Raw genomic sequence first — 15,741 nt, 5'->3', positions numbered from 1 at the left:
GATAATCACTACTGTATTCAGTTACCCACAGAGAGTTCCCACCACGTCCTGAAGCACCACGGGGGGTTAAACGCAGAGCAGTGGACCTGCAGCCAAAAGGGTTAGCCACGCGATTTGCACAAGGGCACAACGGCTTCCTAAAGGGTTCCTAACTACAGACTCGATGGCGGTACGGACAGGTTCCGCCCTACCTTCCCGACTGGCATTATGATGTATCAAATACAGTAATACTCTTTGCTTTGTTTGTTGTTGTTGTTGTAGCAACTACATCTTAAACATCAGATGATGATAGCAACCTCTCTCTTCAAGATTCAAGATTCAAGAGGTTTATTTGTCACATACATACACACCAGGGCATACAGTGAAATGTGGGTGGTCATGCCCGCTTCGATTGTGCAACAATACTACTAATAAAATAGACATAAAAAAAAAAACAGATAAACAAAAGACATAAGATATTGGGCATGATAAAATAGACATGCGGAATTCCTGAGAAGGCACTGGGTCCTATTGTGTACACTACTACTATACAATATACAGTTTTAACTCTCTCCCTTTTGGTCTCTCCTCCTCTCTGTCTCTCCCCCTCTTTGTGGGCGGCGTGGCTCAGGGGTAGAGCGGGTCGTCCAATGATCGAAGGGTTGGTGGTTTGAATCCCGCTCAAGCCCATGTCCATCCCACTGCCGTTGTGTCCTTGGGCAAGACACTTAACCTACTTGCCTCGTATGCATGTGAATGAATGTTGGTGGTGGTCAGAGGGGCCGTAGGCGATGATTATTCGCCACGCTTCCGTGAGTCTGCCTCAGGGCAGCTCTGGCTGCAATTGTAGCTTACCACCACCGGTATGACTGTGTATGAACGAATAATGGACTCTGTAAGCGCTCTGGGGTCACTGGGGTGTCACGAAGAGCGCTATATAAATCCAATCCATTATTATTATTATTATTATTCTGTCACGACTCGCGTTTCTCACAAGAGTGTCGTACAGTATAGGACGGCTTTTAACCCTTTCACTGCCACACGACAGAAGGTTAGCCCTTTACCATCACACAACCGACGGCGATGCTCCATCATTAGCATCATTAGCTCCGCAAATGCGGAGCTAATGATGGAGCATCGCCGTCGGTTGTGTGATGGTAAAGGGCTAACCTTCTGTATTGTCAATGTGAAAAGGGTTAAAAGCCGTCCTATACTGTACGACACTCTTGTGAGAAACGCAAGTCGTGACAGAGAGGAGGAGACGACGTGACGACCGGCTGTCGTGTGGCAGTGAAAGGGTTAAGAGCGAGGCCGTGAAGCCGGTCTGAAACAGGACACCGCCACCGCCACCACCGCCGCCGAGCCGCAGAGAGACCTGCCGGCGGCAAACCACAAGTGCAGGTAGTGTAGTACTTGAAATGAACATTCTGAGTGGGACGTGTCTAACGCTGGCTCAGAAGGCGCGCATGGCTCATTCTCTGCATTCCAGCACGAACAGAGAGATGAGGAGAGAGAGAGAGAGAGAGAGAGAGAGAGAGAGAGAGAGAGAGAGAGAGAGAGAGAGAGAGAGAGAGAGAGAGAGAGAGAGAGAGAGAGAGAGAGAGAGAGAGAGAGAGAGAGAGAGAGAGAGAGAGAGAGAGAGAGAGAGAGAGAGAGAGAGAGAGAGAGAGAGAGAGAGAGAGAGAGAGAGAGGGAGAGAGAGAGCCTCTATTTGTCTCGACATGTGAATCAAAGAGAGCAATGAGTGAGGAGACTCGAACATACATGCATTCATAGATAGAGATACACAACACACTCACTAATGTGACACACTCCTAGACCAAAACGCACACCTCAACACAACAACACCGCCTCACTAAACAAACACCACCATTGATTCAACATACCTCTCTGGTCGAATTATACTGTTTGGTCTCTGAATAGACTTAGGAGACATGTGAAGGAATACCTGAGAACAGGTTTGATGAGCCAGCAGCACGGTAGTCAACCCACGCTTCGCCTTGAGAACCACAGAACACAGCCTGTCCCTCCATATATCATCACACCTCACTGCCTCTTTTTAGTTTTTACTCAACACACAATGAGTGGCTTACAGCATGGGTGGGGGGACATTAGGTGTGAATATCCTGTATCGACTGCATTTTGGCTCTCCGCCCAGGGTTAATTGTATCCCTCCATGCCAAAAGGTTTGGGCAGCCCTGACTTAAAAGTCACAATCCGCAATTTATTTGGCCGTCAAAGCGTTGTTCTTGAAGAGATTGACTTGTAGATGTAAAGTAGGTGTTTTCGAACTTCCTTAGCGTCATCACAACTCAAAATCCAGGTCTGTTACTCAAGAGTTCAGTCAATCCATTTGAGAATAATAAATTCATCCAATGCCATGTTTTGGTTGTCGTTGGTGGGGATACCCTTTTGTTTTTTGCGTTTGGATTACAGGCTGGGCCTTTAAGGATAGTGTATAGCAGGAGCAGCAGGTCTGGGTTCATTTCACATTCAACTCAATCAACTCAGGAAGTGAGCTTTCTTCAAGATTTGAAAATGTTAAATGTGTTGCTGTAAAAAAAAAATCATGTTACTGTCTGTGATGTTGTATTGTGGGATGCTGTGAATCGTGGTACACACTATTTTGTCCAAATAAAAGATGAATGTCATTCTGAATACTATGATTTTGTTTTAGCCCAGCCCCATCTTAAATCTTTGGAATTCAGAATATTTCCTACTTACCAGTGCCCTGCAGCACCATTTCACAATTTCAAACTTGTGGTCCAGTTTTGTGGTCAACTTCCAGTCACTTCAAAGTCAGCGGGCCACATTCCAGTCTGTAAAAGCCCTGAATTAACATTTACACCTCCTTTGATGTGTGTGTGACTGTGTGTAGCAGGTTTCAGCGTTTATTACAGGACTTGTACAGATTGGAGCATGTCACCAGTGTCACCACTGACTTAATGTTAGCTTTGTGGACAGCTAGCCGGAGCTATAGACCTGTTTCTTGTTTATAAACATACCGTGTTTGAGCCAATCAGCAATACCAGCTGAGTCACGTGACTAAGTTGCCCCCTACCTGCGCAAGCTGCTGCGCTAAAAAAGTACGATAGGGTTCTATGGAGAAACCATGGCACTCCCCTGACTAAAAGTTGTTTCAAACGAAAATGATGTATGAATGAATGAATGAATGAATGAATGAAAACTTTATTTAACAGATTGCAGAATGGGTACAATACAGTATGGCTCAATACACACAATTGTTAAGGGGATGCAGACCAGAGAAAGACGTTTGTCTTGTTGAAAATCAGGGTCCCCCATTTTTTATTCATATTGACATTTATGACATACTCAACATACATAACATTTATGGCATAGGGACAATTATAGGTATTTAGTACTGATACATTTGTGACATATGCGGTATCCAATATACAGTACTGTTACTCATAGATCCTGACAGAGTATATGATGGGGAGGGGACTGTACATTAGGAGGGGGTGGGTGGGTGGGAGAGAAATATACATCCGGTGGTGAGGAGACTGTACATTTGGAGGGGGAGAATACATGCGGTGGGAGGAGACTGTCTATTAGGAGGGGGTGGGGGTGGGGGGTTTGGACATTTACGGTGGCCAGTTCGAATTGCAGCCTCCCGTAGGTGCTCTTTAAGAGCGGTTTTGAATGTGGGTAGGGATTCACATTCCTTTACAGCTTTGGGTAGGGCGTTCCACATTGATGTGGCATAATTGCGAAACGTGTTTAGTCCCTTGTTTGAGCCGAATCTGGGTTTAACATGATTTGTTGAGCTTCTTCTGGTGTTGTGGTCGTGGTATTGTTACTGTTGTTACCATTTCTAGTTTGAAGTCGTCTTTGCGGACCCCTAGGTTTTTGTAGTATTCTACTATGTGTTCTACCCCATAATGCCTGAGTGGGAGGGTAGTTTGTTTACAAGTGGCTATGTTTGTGAAAAAGATGTTTAAGTAATTGGCTACATCCAGCTTGTCTTGTGGGGCGGCGTGGCTCAGGGGTAGAGCGGGTTGTCCAATGATCCAAGGGTTGGTGGTTCGAATCCCACTCAAGCCCATGTCCATCCCACTGCCGTTGTGTCCTTGGGCAAGACACTTAACCTACTTGCCTCGTATGCATGTGAATGAATGTTGGTGGTGGTCGGAGGGGCCGTAGGCGTTGATTATTCGCCACGCTTCCGTGAGTCTGCCTCAGGGCAGCTCTGGCTGCAATTGTAGCTTACCACCACCGGTATGACTGTGTATGAATGAATAATGGACTCTGTGAAGCACTCTGGGTCAGTGAAGAGCGCTATATAAATCCAAGTCATTATTATTGTCTGTGATGAGCGTGTTGTCCGTCTTTATGTTTATGTTTGAGAATCTGGTTTTAAGTTTTTTACTGCAGCCTAGTTGATTATTGAGTAATTTCCAAAGTTCACATGGTTTGTTTTAGTTTTACTCAGTTGTGTCATTGATGAAATTTTTTTGTGCGGTTTTGATCATGGTGTTTACGTCATTTCTTAGTCTGTTTCTTTGAATTTTTAGTTCAACCACGTGGGCTTGGAGTTCACTGTTTGGGCTTTTGGAAAGCTTTGTCTGACTTTTATGAAGTTCCGAGCATTTTTTGTCTCTGGTTTTCATAGCGGCCAGTATTTCAGTGTGCATCCATGGCTCAGCGCGATTTTTAACCCTGGTGGTTCTTAGGGGTGCCATGTTGTTGAGTATTGTTGTGAATTTGGTTTTGAAACCAAGCCATGTTTCTTCAACCTGTGTACCACTGAGTTCATCTGACCAGTCCATGCTCTCCAGTTCTTGGTTAAAGGCCTCTCTAGAGTAGGTTTTAAGGTCTCTAGATGTGACTGTTTTGTGACAGCCGGCCTTCTGTTTTAGCTTTTTGCGGGTACAGAAAATCATATAATGATCACTTAACCCGCATGATATCACCCCTTTATTGGAGATCATGGACTTGTCAGAGGTCAAAATGAGGTCAATGGTTGTTTGTGTTGAATCACATACCCTTGTGGGTTGGGTGATTAGCTGGCTGAAACCGTGCAGATCAGAAAACCAGAAAAATCAGAAAAACAGAAAATGTCACTTTGCCAAATCAGCATGGCTGTGAGTGTGAGTCTTTCACCTTTTACATATCTAGTTTTGGCATGGATTGATTGTTTAGATCGCTAGCATGGCTAACAAATGCAAATATATTGTAATAATGAAACAGTCTGCCCAGTTTCTGACTGCATTTCGCACATAACAGTGATGCAGTGGTAAAACTAGAAAGGTGCGTTCAACTTCAGTAGAGTGCAAATCTCCACCAGGCGGCATGCCGGACACGCAGACAGACAAATACACAAAAACACTGCCCGCTCTGCTTTTAGTTATTAGCATCAGCATTAGCATGCTAACGCTAACAAACACACAGACAAACACACTGTCCGACACACACTGAGCGATCTCCTATTATAGTTTTTAGCATTAGCATGCTAACGCTAAATGGTAATAGGAAGCATGTTAGGAAGCATAGGAAGGGTGTAAGGAAGCATAGGAAGGGTGATAGGAAGCATGTTAGGAAGCATAGGAAGGATGTTAGGAAGCATAGGAAAGGTTATATGAAGCATAGGAAGGATGTTAGGAAGCATAGGAAAGGTTATATGAAGCATAGGAAGGATGTTAGGAAGCATAGGAAAGGTTATATGAAGCATAGGAAGGATGTTAGGAAGCATAGGAAGGGTTATAGGAAGCATATTAGGAAGCATAGGAAGCATGTTAGGAAGCACAGCAAGGGTGATAGGAAGCATAGGAAGAATGTGTGGAAGCATAGGAAAGGTGATAGTAAGGAATAGGAAGGATGTTAGGAAGCATAGGAAGAGTGATGGGAAGCATTAGGAAGTAGGGATGCCCCGATCACGTTTTTTGCCACCGATACCGATCACTGATCGTCTATGAGCCATATTGGCCGATACACTGCCGATACCGATAGTTTTTGGTGGCAGCTGGCAGTATTATACTCAGGCTTGGGCGGTATGACTTTTTTCATACCGTTATACCTTGATTACCTAATACCCCGGTATACGGTATATGACGTATGACTTTCATTATCATCAGCGGGGGGGGGGGGGGGGTGGCAACCCGTGTTACCAAGTAAACAAATCACGGAGATGGCCAGTTCGCCCGCAGCATCTAGTGCTAACGTTAAGCTCTCAGAATGGTAGCAGTTCGCCCGCAGCATCTAGTGCTAACGTTAAGCTCTCAGAATTGTAGCAGTTCGCCCGCAGCATCTAGTGCTAACGTTAAGCTCTCAGAATGGTAGCAGTCCTCCCGCAGCATCTAGTGCTAACGTTAAGCTCTCAGAATGGTAGCAGTCCTCCCGCAGCATCTAGTGCTAACGTTAAGCTCTCAGAATGGTAGCAGTCCTCCCGCAGCATCTAGTGCTAACGTTAAGCTCTCAGAATGGTAGCAGTTAGCCCGCAGCATCTAGTGCTAACGTTAAGCTCTCAGAATGGTAGCAGTCCTCTCGCAGCATCTAGTGCTAACGTTAAGCTCTCAGAATGGTAGCAGTCCTCCCGCAGCATCTAGTGCTAACGTTAAGCTCTCAGAATGGTAGCAGTTAGCCTGCAGCATCTAGTGCTAACGTTAAGCTCTCAGAATGGTAGCAGTTAGCCTGCAGCATCTAGTGCTAACGTTAAGCTCTCAGAATGGTAGCAGTTAGCCTGCAGCATCTAGTGCTAACGTTAAGCTCTCAGAATGGTAGCAGTTAGCCCGCAGCATCTAGTGCTAACGTTAAGCTCTCAGAATGGTAGCAGTTAGCCCGCAGCATCTAGTGCTAACGTTAAGCTCTCAGAATGGTAGCAGTTAGCCTGCAGCATCTAGTGCTAACGTTAAGCTCTCAGAATGGTAGCAGTTAGCCTGCAGCATCTAGTGCTAACGTTAAGCTCTCAGAATGGTAGCAGTTAGCCTGCAGCATCTAGTGCTAACGTTAAGCTCTCAGAATGGTAGCAGTTAGCCCGCAGCATCTAGTGCTAACGTTAAGCTCTCAGAATGGTAGCAGTTAGCCCGCAGCACCAGCAACGGTAAGCGTGTCTCATTTAATTTCACTCACTGAAGCGGGGTTCCCCTCCTCCTCCTCCTCCTCCTCCTCCTCCTCCTCCTGTGTGTAGACAACCAGCTCTGCATGGCTCGCCCCACTAGTGAGGACTAGTCTCGCCCTCTGCTGGCGTGTGTGTGCACTACAACAAAACTCCGTTTAGACGGTATTGATTTTCAATACCGTCGGTATTTCGAAATACCCCGGTATACCGTAATACCGTCATACCGCCCAAGCCTAAGGTCTAACACAGGCATTCTCAAACTCCGGACTCCGGTCCAGATCTGGACCGAACCACAACTGTCTCTGGACTCTGAGCAAATGATACTTTTCATATGTATTATCTTTTTTTTTTATCCACTTTTTCTCCCCATTTTTCTATTTTTCTCCCATCCCAATTTCGTATTATCCAATTCTTCCCTCCCCTGTCTTGAACGTTGCTAGACTATGCCTCCCACTGGTCGGCTGTAGTGAGGATAGAAGCCTTGCATCACGTGTCCCGTTCCGGTACACGAGGAGGCAGCCTGTCGCATCTTTTCACCGCAGCAGCTCGAACTCTCAGTGGCGAGGAGTAACGCGTGGGAGGCTCACGCTGCCCCCGATACTTCCTGCTTCCGCCGCACCGGCGTCACCAAACCGACCTGTAGGAGTCGCTGTCCACAACGTCCAATCCCCACCCACCGGCTTTCCCACCCTCTAACACTTGCCAATTGTGTTAGTATGAACGACCGGCCAGCCGGTAGCAACGCAGAGAGCTGGGCTCGAACCCAGCGTCTCCTGCGTTAGTGGCGAGCGCCTTGCCCACTGCGCCAATCAGCCGCCTTCATATGTATTATCTGTATTATCTGTATTATCTGCGAGTCATCGCCACAACGCAACAAGTCAAGATTCTCCGCTATCTCTAATGCAAGCAGCGTCTTTGCATGTCCGACTCCACTGTCTGTGTGTGTGTCTGTCTACTCTGCTTTGGTCCAATCACATTCCCCCATCCACAGTCTGCGAATCAGAGGCAGAGTAGGGCAGGTCTTCACGGATTGCTTGTTGTCTCTTCAGTGAGCTGGGGGAGTGTACCGGGGCTCGCTCAATGTGAGAGAGTAGTCCGTCTCGTCCAGCCCTATGAATTTCATGACTTTTCATGTGATCGCATTAGCCTTCTGACTATCACGGTTATGCGCACGGGTGCTCTCTAAAGTGGTTTGCGTTAGCGGTCGTTTTGGTTCTTAATCTGCCTTTTTCTTTTTACTCCACGTAAGCTTAACAAACTCTCCATGTTCCTCTGGGTGATGGGACTTCAAGTGTCTTGTTAAATTTGTTGTGTTGAAACTTTTTTTACACAAGGTATTTTATCCTGGCATACATTGCATCTGTCTCAGACACTTTGTAATAGTTCCACACACTGCCGACATGTTTTAGGATAGTTAACGACAATGACACCAACTCCACTGAGAATTGTCTTGTGTTTGTCGCGCCATCGATCGGTTTTCGCAAATCGGCGACTAGAAAGCATTATCGGAATTCCCCAATCTCATATTTATACTGAATATCGGCCGATACCGATCGCTGGCTGATCGATCGGGGCATCCCTAATAGGGAGGGAAGCATAGTGAGGATGTTAGGAAGCATAGGAAGTTAGAAACAGTTTCCAAGCACAAGGAGGCAGGGCTTATTTCAATGGACAATTATGGGAATTAATGAATGCATAAAAGTTTTTATTGCATGACAATAGGTTCAATATGGCATTCCCATGTTGTAAATAGGACCAGAGAGCTGATTCACTGAGGCTCTGAGCATCAAACATGTGTAGTATCTGTGTCATATCTAGTGTTCAAACTGTTCAAACTTTATACTGAATCTATTTGGAATGTGCAATGATGGAAATTAATTCCCCAAAAATACTTATCATTGACCGTTTTGAAAAATATTCCAGGAGTCACCTGTGTGCAACGATTTATCCACCTCTGCCTTTTAGTTGGTGAAATATGCTGTGCACACTCACACACACACTCACTCAGACACACACACTTACTCACTCACTCACTCATTCACAGACACACACACACACACTCACTCACAGACACACTCACACACTCACTCACTCACAGACACACACACTCACTCACTCACTCACACACACACTCACTCACAGACACACACACACACACTCACTCACTCACTCACTCACTCACTCACTCATTCACAGACACACACACACACACTCACTCACAGACACACTCACACACTCACTCACTCACAGACACACACACTCACTCACTCACTCACTCACTCACTCACTCACAGACACACACACTCACTCACAGACACACACACTCACTCACTCACTCACTCACTCACTCACTCACTCACTCACTCACTCACTCACTCACTCACTCACAGATGCAATCAATTGCATAATCCTATTCTACCTGATAATAAAAGATGGGTAAACTGAAATCAGTTGATAATCACAGTTAATAATAACATAATCACGTTTAATCTCATTTAAAATCAATTAGAAATATAGATTTCCCCCCCTTCAGATTTTGTAGGCTATTCTTTTTTTTGCATTTCTCCAAAAGGACCCTATTTTCATAACCTTGCACAGTAGCTGGCTTCACAATGAGATCACAACAAGATCACGCGAGAATCCATCTTGTCAGGCTTCAAGTTATGCACTTGTGCCCAGAACCACAGTGGTGTGTGGACCAATCAGGAGTCCTTTGAGAACCACAGTGGTGTGTGGACCAATCAGGAGTCCTTTGAGAACCACAGTGGTGTGTGGACCAATCAGGAGTCCTTTGAGAACCACAGTGGTGTGTGGACCAATCAGGAGTCCTTTGAGGAACTACTGGAAGCTACTGGTATGGCAAGGAGACTCTACCAAGTATTATAGGAGCCGACCCTAATATTCCAAACAGTTTCAAAGGACGACCTCCCAGATGATGGTTCTGTCTGTATGTAAACAGACCATCTGGCAGGTCGGGTTACTGTTTTTGCGTCAATCTGATAGGCTATGTGTCAATCTGATAGGCTATGTGTTATAATCTATCCTATGCATTTCAATCATAAAGACCCTTTTAACACTACACCACACTTTTAACACTACACCATGTTTGATCTATTTATTACAAAAAGATTTGCACTACGTCGGCCATACCTTTAGCATTTTGTTTTTAGTTTTTTTGCATTTCTTTACCTAATTTAGGTTGTACCTTAGCTTGTATATTGTATATTGTACAGTGTTTGGACTTTATTATTTAACTTATTTTACTGTATATGAAGCACATTCTCAGGGGGCTCACACAGAACCAAGATATTTCACTGTAATGGACATGTACTTTATACATGACAAATAAAACAAAACTTGAACTTGAAACTAAAGATATGCATCAGCTTAAAGGGGGGGGGGTAAACTCTCACAAAACTGAGTTTAGGTCAGTTAACCCTCCGCTACACCCCTGCCCCCCCCCCCCCCCCCCCCCACGCACATAAACACACTTTCTGTTATTTAATTTTTACTCCCCCTCATTACTTTACACACAAGCAAACACACTCCCTCCCTCCCTCACTCACTCACTCATGCATGATACGATCATATATTAGACTTAACTGAATGACAACACCTATATGCAAATAGACCTCGTAGTCGACACACATTCAGTGCAAACAAACGTATTGCATGGTTGCAGCAGCCTTGGGGATAAGAGTAGTAGGGGAGGAGGACGATGGGAACAGCGATGGCCGACACAAGCCTGGCACGACAACAGACTCAAACTATAACCACATGTCGTACTATTTTTACACAATGACTCACTGTGAATGAAACACACACAGTCCAGCACAGTATAGGCTCATAAAGATCAGTAGTCCAGTACACTGTGTGTGTAGGCTCATAAAGATCAGTCCAGTACAGTGTGTAGGCTCATAAAGATCAGTCCAGTACAGTATAGACTCATAAAGATCAGTCCAGCACAGTATAGACTCATAAAGATCAGTCCAGCACATATAGCTCATAAAGATCAGTCCAGCACATAGGCTCATAAAGATCAGTCCAGTACAGTATAGGCTCATAAAGATCAGTCCAGTACAGTATAGGCTCATAAAGATCAGTCCAGCACATAGGCTCATAAAGATCAGTCCAGCACATAGGCTCATAAAGATCAGTCCAGTACAGTATAGGCTCATAAAGATCAGTCCAGCACAGTATAGACTCATAAAGATCAGTCCAGCACAGTATAGGCTCATAAAGATCAGTCCAGCACAGTATAGGCTCATAAAGATCAGTCCAGCACAGTATAGACCAGGGGTGGGCAATTATTTTTCCCGGGGGGCCGAATGAGCAACTGAAAATATGTTGGAGGGCCGGGCCAAAATTCCAAACTCAATTATGCATAATATACATTTTATTTCTATATAAAAAGCAGTAAATGGCATTGTTTTGACCCCTGGTAAGAGTGTATGTTATTATTTGGCAATTAAAAGGTGAGGTTAGCTTTCAAAAATATCATTTATTCAAATAGAATTTATTTCCAAAATGATAAACAAAATGTGAAACATTAATAACAAAGGGCATGTATGAAAAAGTGCTATACAAATAAAGTTATTATTTTGAGTTTCATATACTATTGAAACAAGGATTTTCTTAGCTTTCTAAAGACATCACATCATCTTATAGCCAAAATAAACAAGACATGTCACTGAACTGTGTAAAGAAAAGTGTCCCAGTAGCCTTTTTTACTTTACATGCCTATATTAAACATTTAATGTTTTCAGAACTGTGCAAAAAAAAGAAGAAAAAAAAGATCAAGTGTCCCATTTCACTTGTTATATTTCCACATTTTAGTGTTCTTTAGCTTTTTTTTTTTTTTCATTCAGTGTGATAAATCCAGTCTTTGTTGAGCTTTAACAAGTCCATCAAAGTCAGCTTGCATGTCTGAGATGGAGATGCGAAGCACAGCTGCCAGATCAGTGAGAGAGGATCTGTACCTGGACTTGGTAAACGTCATGACTGAGAATGTCTGTTCACATATAGGTGGATCCAAAGAGAACCAACATCTTCTGAGCATGTCTTCTCATGTTTGGAAAGTTCTCCTCCTTGAGAGCAGAGTAGAACTCTAGCAGTGATGCTGACTTAAAGTGCTCTTTCAGTAGTGAATCAGACTGCAGGTCAATGAGTTCAAGCTGAACATCAGTGGGTGCACTATCAACACTGCAGGTAAAGGGAGAGGAAACCAGCTGCATTTCATCCTCAACCTTTTTGAAATCTTGAAAAACGCCTTGAAAATTCATCATGCAGTGCTCCCAACATGGATGAGTACCTGTGCCGGTGATCAGCTGATGGTTTGACTTCTTTCAGGGTTTTCATGTGTTTGAGATTGTTGCTGCCTAGTTGCCTTGAAATTAATTGCAACTTTGTCATGAAGGCTTTCACATGGCTATGCATTTCATGAGCAAAAATGCCCTTGCCCTGCAGTTGTGTGTTCAGTAGGGATGGGTACCGTTCACATTTGAACCGATACGGTACCGGTACCTGTGAATCGATACCGGTACCCAACGGTACCCTTTTTCTGTACTTTATTTAGTCTCCAAAAATTTAATCTACCTACCTCAGTTGTGAAAAAAGAAATCCAAACTTCAAATAACCACACTTTCGACCGTTTTCGGCTTGCCCCGACTGCTTTGTTGTTGAATCAAGTCAAATCCTAGGTAAGCGTATATTGTGCGTGTGAACGTTGACATGAAAAAAAAAAAAAAAAATTTTTTTTTTTTTTTTTTTTTTTTGTATTATCATGTAATCTTTCGCGGGCCGGTCAGAATAATCCCGCGGGTCGTATCCGTCCTGCGGGCCGTACAATGCCCAGGTCTGGTATAGACTCATAAAGATCAGTCCAGCACATATAGCTCATAAAGATCAGCCCAGCACAGTATAGGCTCATAAAGATCAGTCCAGCACAGTATAGACTCATAAAGATCAGTCCAGCTCATAAAGATCAGCCCAGCACAGGGGCGGCTACGTGGCGTAGTGGGCAAGGCGCCTGTTCGAGCCCAGCGCTCCACATTGCTTTCAGTTTAGCTGGTCATTCATACTAATACACATTGGCCGTATTAGGGGGTGGGAAACTGATGGGTGGGGATCGGGCGTTGTGGACAGCGACTCCTACAGGTCGGTTGGTGCGCCTGCGCAGTAGAATCAGGAAGTGTCGGGGGCAGCGTGAGCCTCCCACGCGTTACTCCTCGCCACTGAGAGATCGAGCTGCGCAGGTGAAAAGATGTGACTGCTGTTACCTCAAGTACCGGAGGGGACTTGTGCTATGTATGACTTAGTCCACATTGCAGCCGGCTTGTGGGAGGCAAGAAACAGCGTTCGTGACAGGGGAGGGTTGAATTGGATGATACGAAATTGGGATGGGAGAAAATATAGAAAATGGGAGAAAAAGTGGATAAAAAAATATATATATATCAGCCCAGCACAGTATAGGCTCATAAAGATCAGTCCAGCACATAGGCTCATAAAGATCAGTCCAACACAGTATAGGCTCATAAAGATCAGCCCAGTACAGTATAGACTCATAAAGATCAGTCCAGTACAGCATAGGCTCATAAAGATCAGTCCAGCACATAGGCTCATAAAGATCAGTCCAGCACATAGGCTCATAAAGATCAGCCCAGCACAGTATAGGCTCATAAAGATCAGTCCAGTACAGTATAGGCTCATAAAGATCAGTCCAGCACATAGGCTCATAAAGATCAGTCCAGTACAGTATAGGCTCATAAAGATCAGTCCAGCACATAGGCTCATAAAGATCAGTCCAGTACAGTATAGGCTCATAAAGATCAGTCCAGTACAGTATAGGCTCATAAAGATCAGTCCAGCACATAGGCTCATAAAGATCAGTCCAGTACAGTATAGGCTCATAAAGATATGGTTCAAATGCACTCACTGCTGTTTTGGCTTCAAACTCCATATATCTGTGTGCTCAAGGTGGGGAACATTTTATCTACAAGGATGATATCATCATACGACCAAAGTCTGTAGTGAGTGTAGAGAATAGAGAGTATGTTCTATATCTTGTTCAGCACATCAGGCCTGTGTGAGGAGGACACACTAATTAACGTATCAATTATCTTACAATTACATGACTTTGTGTTATTTAGATAGGAGGCCATGGCGGCGGCAGACAGCATTGTATAATCAGTCTTTACTTGACATGGTAGCTACTTGAAAACATTAGCCTACTGTGGAACAATACCTGGAAATGCTGTACACACTGTACATTCTGATAGCTTATGTATAGTATTTAAATGGAATATATTTGAGTTTGTCAGAACTTGTGAACTATTAATAATAACCAAGAAAGCAGAGTTCCTTTTGGTTGGTATAGTTGCAGACAATGTCGAGCCCGTTGTATATATAACCTACTTATGTTGTAATAACAATACTGTACACCTGGATAACTTAATCCTCTGAGCTCCAGGTGGCTGTATAGTACTATACATAGATAATAGTCAAGCATGCATTTCACTTTTTAAACTCATCCACATAATATGCATTTGTAACCAATAGAATAGACACTAGAGTGGAATAGAATAGAAATGATGTTGCCTTTCGAAGTTTTCTTTGTCGGCGCAGAGCTAGAGGCAGCCCCGTAACCTTGGTAAAACTATTTAATGTTATTGATCATTGTCTCTTACCCTCACAGCCGTGCAGCAACTTGTCTTGTCTTCAAGTCTATACTCGCCACTTTGTACCGGCGATGAGTAGTACAGTACAGAGTACAGTGTAGTGGACTCTACCTCCCCGGTCCTCCCGGTGCGTCCTGCGGTGTCCCCCGCTCCTTGGCTCCCTGACGTCCGTGTGTCACATTCCTCTCTCGGGGCGGAACTCCAGGACTTCAGGCCCGTCCTGGCGGCTCACTGCGCGGCTTGTTTATATTCCACACCGCGGCGCTGCTTCTTCCAACGGGACCACAGCGGCGAATAATGAGGAAGGAGTGGAGGAGCAAGTGGCGACTCTCCTCCTCTGCCAGGGGCCAGGGCTTTCCCCCCGGAGAGACTCCTCCCCTGCTGCCGCTGCTCCTCTGGTGGACGACTGGAAACTAAAGAAACCATTGGAAGTTGACTGCAAGTGGCATTATTTCAAAAAAGCATTGCTCGTCGTGACTCGTCATCATAGTGATTGATGGCGTCATATTTAGGTTAGCCCACGGAGATAGATAGGAAATGAATGCTTCCGCCAAACGTCCTATTATTATTATCACCCTTCCTCCTATTGATTGATTGATTGCAAATGCTTCCTAATCCTAACATCCTCCCTATGCTTCTTAACGTCCTTCCCGTGCTTAAGAACCCCCTCAGCTAGTTAAAATATTAAGACAAATGTATTAACAAGTCGGATTAAGAAATGTATGTCTATATACAATTGGCTACTAATTTACTAGACTACTTCATTGATGTCTCTCTCTCTCTCTATCTATCTCTCTCTCTCTCTCTCTCTAGATAATCCAATGTACAGTCCCCCCCCCCCCCCCCCCGCCACACAACCCCTCCTACCAACCTACCTAGCTATACCACCAGCCTCCTCCAATGTACAGTTTCTTCGTCAAATGTATACTCTCTTTTTTTTTTACTCTTTTTGTATCACAAACAGTACTGTATTTGTAGATCTGGTATGTCATGAATGTATAGATGTAA

The 15,741-nt window shown here is 44.4% G+C and overlaps 1 protein-coding gene across 2 annotated transcripts in view; it reads right to left on the bottom strand.

Annotated features, from left to right (window-relative positions):
* The window catches only part of LOC311239563 (protein FAM83H-like), a 47,453-nt gene extending 32,383 nt beyond the window's left edge, over positions 1-15,070 (bottom strand). The window contains exon 1 of one of the 2 annotated variants that reach the window (XM_084327914.1): positions 14,743-15,070. The gene's annotated coding sequence lies outside the window, so the exon portion shown is untranslated. The remainder of the gene's footprint in view (positions 1-14,742) is intronic. The other variant, XM_084327915.1, reaches the window with a different exon arrangement.
* Between the last annotated feature and the right edge of the window lie 671 nt (positions 15,071-15,741).

Source organism: Notolepis coatsorum, assembly GCF_963971535.1.
Source record: "Notolepis coatsorum genome assembly, chromosome: 13".
In the NCBI taxonomy this organism is placed as follows: Eukaryota; Metazoa; Chordata; class Actinopteri; order Aulopiformes; family Paralepididae; genus Notolepis; species Notolepis coatsorum.
The sequence above is the reverse complement of the archived record's forward strand: the minus strand, read 5'-3'. Positions and strand labels throughout refer to the sequence as shown.